The following is a 15,000-nucleotide window of genomic DNA, read 5'->3' as shown; positions in this document are numbered from 1 at the left end:
CCATACTTACCTGTGATGTTCTGGCTGCCTGGGCCAGGTGTGTCTAACACTGGCTAACGCAGACCTGGGCAAAGTACGGCCCGCGGACCGTGCGCACAATAGAAGAAGAAACAGAAGAAGAAAGAAAAGAAGAAGGCAGCAAGAGTCAGCTGTCAGCACGGCATCACCGCTAACGTGTTTCCCACCCTCGTTTCTTCTAAGCTGCAGCACTGCGTCATCCCATCTACTCTTTGGAGAGACGCGCTGTGTACACTTTAAAAATGCTGCGCGACTATGCTGAAATGTACGGTAAAGCGTGAAGAAACGCCACGGCGCATTCAGATGTTTCCGCGGAGCTGCAGCCGACATCTGCTCTTAAAAAGCTCAGACCTTGTCCAACTTTCAGAGCTTTGGGATCTGATCGTTGTTAAAACTAGTTTGAACTCTAATGGTTTTCTTCTGTAAAAATATCTTCACATCATCTGCTGCTCTGTGCGGAGTGTGTTTCAACATACAAGCAGCAACACTCAGAGTGGACCTGGACACACACAGAGGACAGAGGAGAGAGCAGTAAACACACAGACCGGTTCACATCATCAGCTCCCTCCGCCACACACTGATTCTGTGGTGTTTTTCCGCCAATGCCATTTTATAATATCTATCTTTCCATTCATTCAACTCTGCGCAACTCTCTCTCTCCTCCCGTCCGCGTTCACACACATAAGCGCACATGCACGCGCACACACCGAGAGCAGCTGATCCGCCCGCTCCTCCTTTCAATGCACCATGACTGTTGAAGGAAAACCCGGACCGGCGGATATGTTCACAGAGAAGAGCCAACGTTCTTGATGATGGAACATCGCGCAGCCATTTATGAATCAGTTAGTTACCTTGGTGTAACTTTAGTAGTTCCATATATCTGATTATAGTTTTATATGCTATTATGTGGTTAAATCACATTATTTATTTGAACCTTTATTTCACCAGAAAATGACATTTTACAGAACAAGAACAGGCGGACACATGAGGTCAGTGTTGAGTTCATATAGTGAAATAAAAACCTTCAGCTTCAGATGTTTGTGGAATCCATTCCTTAGATTAGAACTAAACTAGGCTCAAATTAAAGTAAGAACTTTCATTTCAGTTTGGTGAGTCATCCAGGAAACATGAGAAAGGACAGGTCTGTCTGAGCAAACTCATTCTACTGGCCTGTAATGTATGGAGCTGAGGTGGGGGAAGGTCCAGGCAGGGTTCAAGTCAGCATGTATTTATTCATCTTATCACCCAGAACTAACTGAGGGAATTAAGATTTAACTGAATCCATTCAAAATGCTTCTTGTAGCTTTAAAACTGTCATAGATAAGCATGCAGGTGTATATTTAACCTTTATAAACCCCAATGACCAACTCTCCGACCGATGTGACACCGAGATGCCCCCACACACTGCTTACAGTGATGAAAATGTAACAAGAGCATATTTATAAAGGTAGACACTGTGCCAGTGAGCTCCAATTCAATTCATATTATTATTGATGAAAGAAATGTGGCCCTTTGCTTTTCTAATGGAAGTCTATGTGGCCCTGCAAAAAAAGAATTGCCCACCCCTGGGCTAACGACTATGAGACTGGAGGGGGACTGGTGGACAGCCCTTTGTTCTTGCTGTGAGTCTGTGCAGACTTCCTGGAATGGATGGAATCACTGCATTGTATGTGGTAGAAAGATGATGTCTGAGACCTCCACCTCTGTTAAGGGAAGGTTCTTCCAGCTTCACATAGATGCTTCCTTGACTCCTCTTTCAAACCACCTTTCCTCTCTGTCTAGGATGTGGACATTGTTGTCCTCAAAGGAGTGTCCTGTTTTTTGTAAATACTTGTTTTCTATAATGATTTTTCTTTAATGTTGTTAAGATTTCAAGCTGCAACTCGACACAAAATAGATGACGGCGGCCACTGAGTAGGTCTCATCACAGATGTAAGGCAGCTGTTCTGTCCCTCTCCTGACGTTCTCTAGCTTGTCCACACTTTGAGCTCCGAGCATTCATGGAACGTGTGCTTGCAGCTGAGCCTCAGACCTCACCTGGCAACAAGGAATTCTATTTTCTGATTGGTCGATAGGTCGCTAAGTCCAGACAGCTATATGAGCACCAGATCCAGAAAATATGGTCAATCTTTCAGTCAGTCTGGTTCTGACATCACTCCGGCCACATTGCAGAGGTGGAGCTGCTCTGCTCATGATGTCACTGCTGCTGTAAAAACACAGACACAGACATAAGAAGTGCACAAAGTGTTTTGCAGTCATGTAGCATGTGATGCAAAGCTGACAGATGAAAGTCATGTCTGAAGCAGCACAGTGCATTTCCATCTGCTCAACACAACAACACAGGTCAGAGTCACACTGTAACTGATGCTTCACAACAAGTTGTGTAACTTCTGGTGTTTTTCTTTACAATCAGCCCTCAGGTCTCATGATCAGTGAAATATGAAGGAAGTGTCAGAACCGGTCTGACAGCTGGGTGACTCTGCACTCAGACCTGTTCTATCCACTGTTAACCCATTCATGTCAGTTCTGTGTCAGGTGTCCTGTTTTCAAGGTAATGAAATAGATGGATGATAATATCCTGAATTTCCCTGAGGGACCTCATCCCTGCTGCACTGTGTAAGGTGTGTGATCCATGCTGCTTCTGCTCAGTGATTGATACTCACAGTGAGGTCTCATTCAGTCAGTAACCATTCTCAATAACACTGTTAGACTGTGGCAGACACATGTTGAATCATGTCTGCCCTCAGGAGCATGAAGGTGTGACAGGAATGCAGGTTACAGAGAGTCCGGCTGCGACAGCTGATTCTTATATTTACTGTATTTGACTTCAGGGTTTGCAGCACATTATGTCGACCAAGTCATGTAAAGAAATCGGTCCAGACAGTGTTTAGCTTGTGTGTTTTCTTGTTGTCTGTCAGAGGCTGGGTCGTGGCTCTGCTTCAGAGAGTTGGCTGCTGACACCTGGCTCCCAGCTGAACCAACAGTCTGTTTAAACCTGTTCAGAGTTTCTAGGAAGTCATGTGACCACAGAGGCTCCTCCTATGATGGAGTATAAACACCCTGAACACTGACTGCTCTCTGCTTCGTCACAGAAACCAACAGCACAGGTAAGACTCACTCACTGTGAAGGAATGATGAGAAAATGCTTCCAACATGTTGAGTGCAGAGTTTTAATGTGGACATTAGCTGGATAGATCAGTAGGAATCAATGGCTTTATGTTATCATGTTCTATTATAAAGGTGACATCATAAGGTCACAGGTAAAGTATAAAAATGTTGATGAAGAGAGAGAAAAGGCTCAAAAGCCTACAAGTGGCTGCTTAGTGCCAAAACCACAGATATGTGTGCAGCACACTGTAGCAGCAGCAGGTGCAGGGCCCACATCAGTGCAGAAGCAGGTCCATGGAGTGCACAGGCCGTCAGAGTGCACACAGCTTTAATGAGCAGCAGAGTAGTAACACAGAGCTGTGCTGATCTGTAGCTCATTGATTGCTGAGCTCCATCTAGTGGACGACAGTAGAAGTGAATCAGGAAATGTCTTTCAGACACTTGTTGGACCGGTTTTAACGTCACTGACGTGTTCAGACTGTGAGGCTGTGAGGAAGTGACGGCGTCCTCAGATCAGATTGTGTCAGACAGCAGGACTGAGGAGGACCAGGAGCAGCTTCTTCTCCACACAGGAAGCTGGAAAGTGTCTGTAAGTCCATCTGAACTGATCCAGCAGGTGAGAGTCCTTCCAGAGAAATCTCTCCATGTCTGATCACACTGTGCTGCATCACTGACTGATGGTACAGTACAGATGTTTCTGCTGCTGATTGGCTGCTTTCTCTTTGCTCTTTGATGACTTTTATAGCAGATGAACAGCTGTTTCAGAACAAGTTGTGTTACTGTAGTGTTTTTCTGTTCGAGTCACAGCAGACTGTAGAACTCTCAGGTCACATGATCAGTGTCAGAACCGGTCTGACAGCTGGATGACACTGCATTCATATCTGTTCTATCTACTGTTAACCCATTCATGCCCAGTGGAGTTTGTATGATTTTGCAGCATTTAAACATCTGCTCTGAGACAAAGACAAAAGTTGAAGTTTTCACATCAGTCAAGTTTGTGTTTCAGTGTGTTTGTGTTCACTGCACTCAAAAAACTGAAATGTTGACTTTAATTAAATTCCGGTATACACTCTAACATTCCCCAGCTTTAATTTGCTCTGAAACTCAGACGACGACTTGTTTAAACCTTTAAATGGAAAAAATGTTGGTTTATACTGAGTTTATCAGACGACTTACTGACACCCTGCACACTACACCTACACCTACACACTGCACTGTGTAAGGTTTACAGACTCACCAAAATAAAAGCCTGAGAACCAAACCTGGTCTGAGGCTCTGATACTAAGCTAACAGCATGATTAGCCTGTTAGCATCTACATGAAGGATCAATAACAACATGCTGACTGTGTGTTTCTGTGTCATGTTGCTGTGTTTGTGTGAAGGTGTGAGCTCTGCTATGAGTCAGTGTGAGGACAGAGAGGAGGGAGTCCCTCCCTCTAAAAGCCCTCTGTGTGGGGACCATGAGAGCCGGACCAAAGCTCAGAGGTAAGAGGACCGTCTCTGACTGTCCATGACTCTTCTCCATGTCAGAGCTCACACTCACATTATTCACACATCTGTGTGTTCAAGAACAAAGCAGCAGCACACTGCACACTCTGCTGGACCTGGACCTGGACCTGGACCTGGACCTGGACCCAGACCTGCCAGCTGTGTGTCCATGAAGAGTGATCGGTCAAAGGGTCATCCCTTGAATTTCAAAGATGTTGATCCATCTGAGGGTCAAAGGTCAGAGTTAATGTCACAGCTGCAGTTTGTTTCCATCATTATTAAACATTTAAAGTGTAACATGATGTTCAGCATCATTTTTCCAGAAGAAGCTCAGAGTCAGTGTTTGTGATTCTCTCAGGATCCAGGATGTGAGAGCAGACTCTGCTGGACCTGGACCCAGCTGTGTGTCCATGAAAAGTGATCGGTCGATGGGTAAGCCCATTAGTTTCAAAGCTGATCAGCCATCTGATGATCAAAGGTAAGAATCACTCTGGAAGTGTCTCCATGCTGTGATGAGCTCTGCTGGACTCTTGGGGTTGTATGTGTCTGTTTGCTCTGCAGGTGGTTGATGGTTTGGAGCATCTGTAGCACAGAGTAATGCATATTTACAGTGCTGCTTCAAAGTGTATGAATCATTTAAAATCTTCTATATGTCTGCATAAACATGACTTAAACATCTGCCTCACTGTACTAGAAAGGCAGCCCACTGAAACAAAGTATGGAAAGACATTTCAGTAATAAAACATTTAAATAAATGATAGATTCATACACTGTGTGTAAATATTATTGTGCTGCCCCCTATAGTCAGCCAAAATCCTATGTTTGAGTTGAGATTGTCCTACGAGGCTTCCGTAGTAGCATAATGGGTTCCAGAGCCAAGTGGAAAGTTTCTGCTGTGTTTTTTCATCCTGCTACATGTTTTTTAGTCGTCTGAGAATATCTGTCTGTAAGTATTATGTTTCATAAGCCCTTACCTTACGTCATGCGCTCATAGGAGGCACTTTAAGTTATTTAAGTTTAAGAAAACGGGTTAAAAGTGTGACGCTAATAGCGCTAGCGACCTTATGGGTTTTTCAATGCAAATTAGCATTGTGCTAATCGCTAGCGGTTTATGCATTTTTCTGTTGTCTAGCTCAGCTATGTTTTGTCGACCTGCAGAATTCAGCATTGATCGTGTTTCGGGTCATATTTATGCAGAAATATAGAAAGTTTGACCAACTTCCCAAAACGACTGTAGCTGTCAGCCTATATGTAGCTAGGAGCTAGTCTCCTCCTCCTCAGATTCCCAGGGTCCTGGTTTGGATTTTTGCACGTACCTCACACTGCTGATTATTCTGACTTGAACACAGCCTGTGCAGAACTTTAAGGTGGCTTCTGTTCTTCGGTGTTTTTGGTTGAATTTGGTCAAATTGTGATCAAATAAATTGTGTGATAACAGTTGTTCAGTCTCTTGTAGTGGCCATCATGGACACTGATCCAGCTCTGTGTCCATGAAAAGTTAACATTTCAAAAATGTTGATACCACTTTAAGTCCTGTTTCTGTAACTTAGCAGAGTTCTTCAATGATCATGTGGGTCTGCTTGGCTCTGTAAAAGACCCATAAGCAGCTCTGTGTTTGTAGATGTATAATAGAAAGTATCAGTATGTATTTATGTTGTCATGTTATCATCTCATGGTGGTTTCTGAAGGCTTTAAGTAAAGGAAATAACAAAGGTCTGCAGTGTGATGATATAGACTCTATATCATCACACTGCATCATTGTCTGACTGTGATTCATCCTGCTGCACGTCGTTAATGTTAAAGAAAGAGAAACATGGTGAGTGGAAGATTTAACTGAACTCTTACAGCTGTGCTGGCAGCCATTAAAGCAGAATATGTGAAGAAGAACAAATTACAAACCTGCTGGATGCAGCTGAACAGTGTGGAGTCAGGATAGTTTTCATTTTTAATACACACATTTTGTGTATTAATGAATTTTCTTCACCAGTCCATTGACTGTTGCACTTTGTATTTATTTCAGTCTGAGGTTTCAGTTTCTTTCATCTGAAATAAAGGCCTTCAATGTATTTGCCTGGGACTACTTTTATTCATGGTAACAGAGCTAGCTGTGCCCCAGGTAAACATTCCCTGCATTGAAAACTGACAATAGATATTACTGAAACATATGAACATGTGGACATAGGGGAAGCTAATAAGACACAAGCTAGACATCAGCTCAGACCTTTGACTTGGAGCAAATGTGAACAGCTGGACCTCAGTGACTTTAATTGAACCCTGGTCTAAATCAATGTGAACATATGATGACAGTGGAAGTGGAATGGAACTCTTAAAGCTGTGCTTCAGTCATTAAAGCAGCAGCAACAGGTTCAACATGAGCTGGATGTGTGGAGTTGGGATAGTTTTCATTTTTAATACAACAATGCTTGTTTGTCACCAGTCTATTGACTGTTGTGTATCTGTTTAAAGTGAAAACACATCAAAACACTTAGTGAAGTGATTGTGTTGTTAAATGCTGATGTTTCTGTCACAGACTGCAGCAACCCAGTGTTCAGACTCCTGCTCAGGACGCCATATTTATGGTGAGTACAAAGAGCTTCTAACTACAACACAACAGTCCTGGTGCTTTACAGAGACCCAGAGCCTGACCCCTGAGCAAGCATTCACAGAGACAGAACTGTGGTAGTAATACTTATAACTACAGCAGCTGTGCATTCAAAACACTTCATATCTAATGTTGTAGATTCAAGTAATACATGTATGAACATAAGCTGTAATATCATGAAACACTAAACTGTTATTCTGCTCCTCAAAGTCTGAGAGTTTATACTCTGTTGTTCTGTTCCAGCTGCTGGAGGAGAACATTGTCAGGTTTGTGAAGGATGAGCTGAAGAAGATCCAGAAGCTCCTGAGTCCAGAGTACCCAGAATGCTCAGAGAGTCAGAGGGAGGATGAGGAGGATGAAGAGCAGAGGAGCAGCAGAGAGTCATTAGTGCAGATCACAGTGCACTTCCTGAGGAGGATGAAGCAGGAGGAGCTGGCTGAGCGTCTGCAGAGCAGTAAGAGGATTTGAAGAGCTTTAACATGATGGAAAGAGGAAATGAAGTTTACATCTACACACTCTGCTGTTAATATGATGCAGACATCTGTGAATTCTTCTGACTGAAAACACAAACTGTTTGTCTACAACTGATGAACAGATTTCATGGAGACAGAAAATATTTATTTGACACATTTATTGTAGCGTTCACTTATTAATGACATTTATTGTTTGTTTAGGAACTCCTGCTGCAGAGTGTGGACGTAAACTCAAGTCTAACCTGAGGAAGAAGTTCCAGTGTGTGTTTGAGGGGATCGCTAAAGCAGGAGAGCCGACCCTTCTGAACCAGATCTACACAGAGCTCTACATCACAGAGGGAGGGACTGCAGAGGTCAATGAGGAACATGAGGTCAGACAGATTGAAGCAGCATCCAGGAAAGCACACAGACCAGAAACAAGCATCAGACCAGAAGGCATCTTTAAAGGCTCACCTGGAAGACAGGAACCAATCAGAACAGTGATGACAAAGGGAGTGGCTGGCATCGGGAAAACAGTCCTAACACAGAAGTTCACTCTGGACTGGGCTGAAGACAAAGCCAACCAGGACGTCCACTTCACATTTCCATTCACTTTCAGAGAGCTGAATGTGCTGAGAGAGAGAAAGTTCAGCTTGGTGGAACTTGTTCATCACTTCTTCACTGAAACCAAAGAAGCAGGAATCTGCAGCTTTCAGCACCTCCAGGTGGTCTTCATCTTTGATGGTCTGGATGAGTGTCGACTTCCTCTGGACTTCCACAACACTCGGGTCCTGACTGATGTCACAAAGTCCACCTCAGTGGATGTGCTGCTGACAAACCTCATCAGGGGGAAGCTGCTTCCCTCTGCTCGCCTTTGGATAACCACACGACCTGCAGCAGCCAATCAGATCCCTCCTGACTGTGTGGACGTGGTGACAGAGGTCAGAGGGTTCACTGACCCACAGAAGGAGGAGTACTTCAGGAAGAGGTTCAGAGAGGAGGAGCAGGCCAGCAGGATCATCTCCCACATCAAGACATCACGGAGCCTCCACATTATGTGCCACATCCCAGTCTTCTGCTGGATCACTGCTACAGTTCTGGAGGACATGTTGGAAACCAGAGAGGGAGGACAGCTGCCCAAGACCCTGACTGAGATGTACATCCACTTCCTGGTGGTTCAGACCAAAGTGAAGATGATCAAGTATGATGGAAGAGCCGAGACAGATCCACAGTGGAGTCCAGAGAGCAGGGAGATGATCCAGTCTCTGGGAAAACTGGCTTTTGATCAGCTGCAGAAAGGAAACCTGATCTTCTATGAGTCAGACCTGACAGAGTGTGGCATCGATATCAGAGCAGCCTCAGTGTGCTCAGGAGTGTTCACACAGATCTTTAAAGAGGAGAGAGGCCTGTACCAGGACAAGGTGTTCTGCTTCATCCATCTGAGTGTTCAGGAGTTTCTGGCTGCTCTTCATGTCCATCTGACCTTCATCAGCTCTGCTGTCAACCTGCTGGAACAACAAAGAACACCTGTGAGATCTAAAGTCTTTAGAGACAAACCTAAATTAAAACATCTCCACCAAAGTGCTGTGGACAAGTCCTTACAGAGTCCAAATGGGCACCTGGACTTGTTCCTCCGCTTCCTCCTGGGTCTTTCACTGGAGACCAATCAGACTCTTCTACGGGGCCTGCTGACACAGACAGGAAGTAGCTCACAGACCAATCAGGAAACAGTCCAGTACATCAAGGAGAAGATCAGTGAGAATGTGTCTGCAGAGAGAAGTATCAATCTGTTCCACTGTCTGAATGAACTGAATGATCGTTCTCTAGTGGAGAAGATCCAACAGGCCCTGAGATCAGGACGTCTCTCCACAGATAAACTGTCTCCTGCTCAGTGGTCAGCTCTGGTCTTCATCTTACTGTCATCAGAAGGTCTGGAGGTGTTTGACCTGAAGAAATACTCTGCTTCAGAGGAGGCTCTTCTGAGGCTGCTGCCAGTGGTCAAAGCCTCCAACAAAGTTCTGTAGGTGGATTTATGAACCATTTCAATCATGGTTGATTTTTATATGAACAACAAAACATTGACTTTGTGTTCAATCTTTTTTTTCTCAGGCTGAGCAGCTGTAACCTCTCAGAGAGAAGCTGTGAAGCTCTGTCCTCAGTCCTCAGCTCCCAGTCCTCTAGTCTGAGAGAGCTGGACCTGGATAATAATGACCTGCCAGATTCAGGAGTGAAGCTTCTTTGTGCTGGACTGGAGAGTGCTTATTGTGGTCTGGAATCACTGAGGTCAGGATCTGGTTGTTGATCATTTAAATGCATACCTTAACATTATGTTTGAAGCTTTTCTACATGCAGTTCATGTGTTGACATGTGGAGGCTTTCAGATTGACACTAATGTGCACTGAATTCTACACACGTAAGAAGTAGGGGTGGGCGAATTGATCTAAATATATTATAATAATTATAATATCAATGTCTAGGTAGCTTATTTAAAGAAGTGAACGTTTAGATTGAGTAATCTGCAGCATTATTTAATGTGTCTTTCTGAGTTTTTAGCAAAATGAGTAAACTGTGACCATATATTACTGAAATTCCAAAATATATCTAATAACAAATTATATAAGTTTATATATGTATTTCAATATTGTTGTAAAAATAAACCAGAGTCACTGCGTGCTGTTAGTTTGCTGTTGTTGCTGTAATGCCGGTGGTTTCTTCCTGACGCGTCAGTGCAGTGTGAAGTGCATATTTATTCTAACACCGTTATGTCCGACGTACACGCTGAATAAAATCAAATACATCATGACGCGCTACCTGACGGTCGAAAAACTGTGTGCTTCCTCCAGCCAACCCCCCCCCCCCCAAGTGATTACTTCCTTCCCTTCTAATACCTCCCCAACACCACATGCTCCACCTCCTGGTCAAACAGGGAACTGACATATTTCAATTGAGACAGGTCTACCACAGCGGCTCTAATGATGCTTAATATAACTATGCTTTTGTGATAAACGTTGAAGGATCTTGATTCTTTATATTTAGGCTACATGCAGACAGGTTTTAAACTTTTAAAAAATGATCTTCATTATTTTATTTCACCTAGATTATTCACAAACAGCCATGGCTGTCACAAGGAGCATCACTGGCATGATTGTGAAGTTATAGTTTCATACAAGTTATAAGATAAGATTCTGAAGAATCCTTTACTAGTCCCTTGCAGGGGAAATTCACAGTGTTACAGCAGCAACAGCACACGTAAGAAGAGCAAAATATAAAAAATAAATAGAAATGAACACAAGGTGAATGAATGTTTGATTAATTAACAGAATAATGTGACTAACGGAATATAACAGAATACATACACATATACAGTTCTGCACTTTTGTTTGCAGCTTGATTTACTTAACAAATGTTTCTTGTGTGTTATTCTCCTAATTATGATCAACTGATTAAATTTCTAATTAAAAGAAACTACTGGTATCAGCAATACTGGCCCTGTATTTACTAGATATCGGATAGATGCTGGAATTTTCAGGATCGCCCATCTCTAGTAAAAACACCTTGATTTTCATTATTTAGAACACATTTTGTAACTGGTTATTGATGCATTTATTCATTCACTCATTCAGTCATTCACTAATGTGTCAGTAAGGATTCATTTGCATTTCTTTCAGACTGAGCAGCTGTAACCTCTCAGAGAGAAGCTGTGAAGCTCTGTCCTCAGTCCTCAGCTCCCAGTCCTCTAGTCTGAGAGAGCTGGATCTGGATAACAATGACCTGCAGGATTCAGGAGTGAAGCAGCTGTCTCACGGATTAGGGGGTCCAGACTGCAGACTGGAGACTCTCAGGTCAGGATCCAGCTTTTTGATCATCAGTTAAATTCTGCTTCATGTTCATGTTGAGGATTTGTTGGATTTTCCTTCTTTCTTCTTGAGTTCATGACATGTTTTGTACCTCCAGTCTGTCAGGTTGTCTGATCACACAGGAGGGCTGTGCTTCTCTGGCCTCGGCTCTGACCTCCAACCCCTCCTATCTGAGAGAGCTGGACCTGAGCTACAATCATCCAGGAGACTCAGGAGTGAAGCTGCTGTCTGCTTTACTCAACAGTCCAGATTGTAGTCTGGACACTCTCAGGTACACAGAGACCACAGAGCATGAGTCCTCCTCAGTCTGTCAGTTTAGCTCATATATCCACAGCTGTTGATGGATGGACTGAAACTGCAGAGAAGAAATAATCACTGATCCCTGATGTTCATCTTCCTCCATCATTAAGTGTCCATCATGTTAACTTCACTTTTCTTTATACACGTTCTTCATATCAAAATACATACAGACTGATTTTCAGTCACACTTAGTGCAGATCAAATACAAAATGATGCCCTACTTATTAATGTCCTCAGCTGTAAGAACCACTGAATTATTTCCACAAACAAATGTTCCTGAAACAATCCATATGTGAAGCTTCAGAGGAGACAACAACACAATGGTAGAAGGAGGAGTTCCTTCAGTCAGAGACAGAGAGCAGGGAGACACTACAATATTATCACTGTAAAAACTACACACAGAAATGAGTGAATGTATTTATTTGAAGTGTGTCAGAAACTCTTCCATCCATGACACATGTGAACCAGGCTTGTGTTTGCATATAGAGTGAAAGCAACAAACAGTCAGAGACAGTGTGGCTTGTTTGCTGCTTTGGATAAATGCACAATGCTGAGATCAAACCTACACTGTTGCTGCATGAAGAGGATTTTACAGTAAAGCACTGACAGAGAGCAATATTTCACAGAATGGAGGACATGAATAAACACAGAGCAGATCAGGAGAGACTCTTCTGGAGTCGACACAGATGAGTTTCAGTCTGTTTGTGTGTCTCTGACAAACTGAGGAACTCTGCTTCATGTTGATCAGCAGTTTGGACTCATGTTGGTTAGAAAATCATTCTGACTGTGTTTCTTCCTGCAGGGTGGAGCATGGTGGAGAGCAGAGGGTTAAAACCTGGGCCTGAGGAAGTGTAAGTTTGACTCAGTCTTTCCTCATGTTATTGTGCATGAGTCAGTGTTCTATCAGTCCATCAGAGCTGTTGTAGCGCAGCCTCGCGGTTGGATTTCTTTGGTGTTTACTGGAGTTTATTACTCCCTAGCAGGAGTTTTAGGTTCCAGCTTTGTCATTGGCTTTCCTTTTTTCTCTTGTTAGGGAGCTTTAGTGTGTTGTAGTGTCTTTGTGTTTGTTTGGGCACTGCTCAGCTCTGAGTTCATGAACTGCAGCCTAACACTGAAACCAGCCTGTGTAGCTGCCGATCTGAGAGTGGGGACGAGTGGGGAGGTGCAGACATGCTGTGTGTGGGTTTCCCCTCAGCCTGGGACATAACAGAGACAACCAAAGCAGACAAAAGACAAAATCCAATGAGAGACCACAAAGGGTTGAAAAGGTCCAAACACAGGAATAAACAGCTCCACAGTCAAAAAGCAGGCAGGACTCAGACACAAAGAATCTCATCCAAAGGGTCAGACTGGACTGATGGACTGAAGAGTGAGGACACTGAGACACTGAGCTGTGAGCAGCATTATTAGGGTTAGGGTTAGGGCGACAAACGCCAATGTTTAAGAAAACGAGTTACCACCAAAATAAGTTTCACACGGGGTCTCTATTTAAAGTTTTGTAATCAATTAGTACAAACACGTTATCCGCCATGTTTCCCTGCACCGTTTCGTCCCTTTTTTCCCAATCTGCTACAAACGCCCTGATTTTCAGCACAATGCAGCATTTCCATTCAACCAATCACGGGGCAGCTTTCCAACTGTCATGGCGGAGCCCTGTCAGTAGATAGAAAGTATGTCCAGTCGTCTTTTAAATGAGTGTTTTAGCTGTGTGAAATGAATAACTTTGACAGTATCCATGAGGCAGTCCTCGTTTCTTCCATGGGAAAAAGTGGAAGCCTTCCATACAGAATCCCGAAACTCAGCTGGAGGGAAAATACCGGCCACTTCCTGTTCGCATACTAAAGAGAAAAACTTTTGTCATGCGGATCAACTGACAGCCGGCGAAATAATATTATTAGAAATACATATATAAATACATAAAATTAGTTTTTTGATGAAATGGATTTATAGCTTTTTGGGTGGAAAAAAGATTTGATTGTTTAATAAATGTTTAAAATCAAAATATAGATTTGAGTTTTTGATGTTATTACAAATTGATATATTACAGTTTGAAACATAAAGTAGAAGTTTTCATATAAACCCTTTTTGGGAAAGAAAACACTTTTTCTGGATTTATAGTGTTTTGGAAGCAATCTCTTCATTTGTTAGGCGGGACAGCCGAACCAGTTAAACAAGCTTTTATGACAGCTCTGAACAGACCACATTAACTTATCATTCATTTAGTGCAGCCGCCACAACTTCCATTTCACTAAACCATTTTTTTAATCTTCATTTATTATATTTCCTTTTATTTTGCTTTTTTGCTTTGGTTTCATTCTGTAACACTGGACTTATTTTCTATGAAGGTTGAACTCTGACAGTGTTGAACAGGAGAGAAAGGAGTATAAAGTGTGTAGTGAGGGGGTCACAGCCTTAAAGCATCTAGAATAACTGTAAAAATAAAGCCGATCACTTCACAGATTTCACCTTTTGCGGGTTTATTTTCGGAACGTAACCCCCACGATTACGAGGGACCTCTGATGAGAAGGAAGAGACTGGGCTCTCAGCTGCAGTAAAGGGGGCAGGTCTGGCTCCAAAACAGGTTTCAATGTGCAAGATGTCTTGCCCTCACATTCTTCTTCCATTTCCACTTGTCCTGAAACTTCGGCCTTCGCTGTCAACCTTCCTTTTCTTACTCACACTTGCCATTTTAGAAATGGGCAACAAAAAAAACACAGATCACTGGGTGGTGAGAGTTTGACCATGTTTGCTGCCATCTTGTGGTGAAATGTTGAATATATATAAACAATAATTGTTTAAACGTGTGATTTCATCCTGTGGACAACAGTACTGGTGGCATATTATGACATTATTGATTTTATGACAGAGGCTTCGGCCCAGTGAACATATGAACTGGACTTTTGGTCTGTTCTACAGGAAAAACCCTCAATGATAATGCACCAACAATCCCAACCAAAGAAAGGAACATAAGGACAGAAGAACCAAACAGGAAAGAAAATAGAAATAACTATTGTATATATAACCTCGAAAATTTCACAATAGATTTTGAGTGGGCCAATGCGCGCTCACCCACACTCTGCTGCCGGTCCGCCCCATTATATACCACCAAACCTCATTCCTGATCACCGCCATATGTGAAAGCTTAAGTGGCTTGCCTGTCAAAACAAAAAGTGGC

At 43.0% G+C, this 15,000-nt stretch overlaps 1 long non-coding RNA gene and 1 pseudogene across 1 annotated transcript; both read left to right on the top strand.

The window, feature by feature from the left end:
- Positions 1 to 4,581: 4,581 nt before the first annotated feature.
- Positions 4,582 to 5,027, top strand: LOC114435304 (uncharacterized). The gene is made up of 3 exons (XR_003670577.1): positions 4,582 to 4,611; positions 4,696 to 4,851; positions 4,973 to 5,027. It is a non-coding gene; the product is annotated as an uncharacterized LOC114435304 (long non-coding RNA).
- A 3,614-nt stretch (positions 5,028 to 8,641) lies between these two features.
- The window catches only part of LOC114435378 (NLR family CARD domain-containing protein 3-like), a 10,568-nt pseudogene continuing 4,209 nt past the window's right edge, over positions 8,642 to 15,000 (top strand).

This window comes from Parambassis ranga, chromosome 5, assembly GCF_900634625.1.
Source record: "Parambassis ranga chromosome 5, fParRan2.1, whole genome shotgun sequence".
NCBI lineage: Eukaryota > Metazoa > Chordata > Actinopteri > Ambassidae > Parambassis > Parambassis ranga.
The sequence above is the reverse complement of the archived record's forward strand: the minus strand, read 5'-3'. Positions and strand labels throughout refer to the sequence as shown.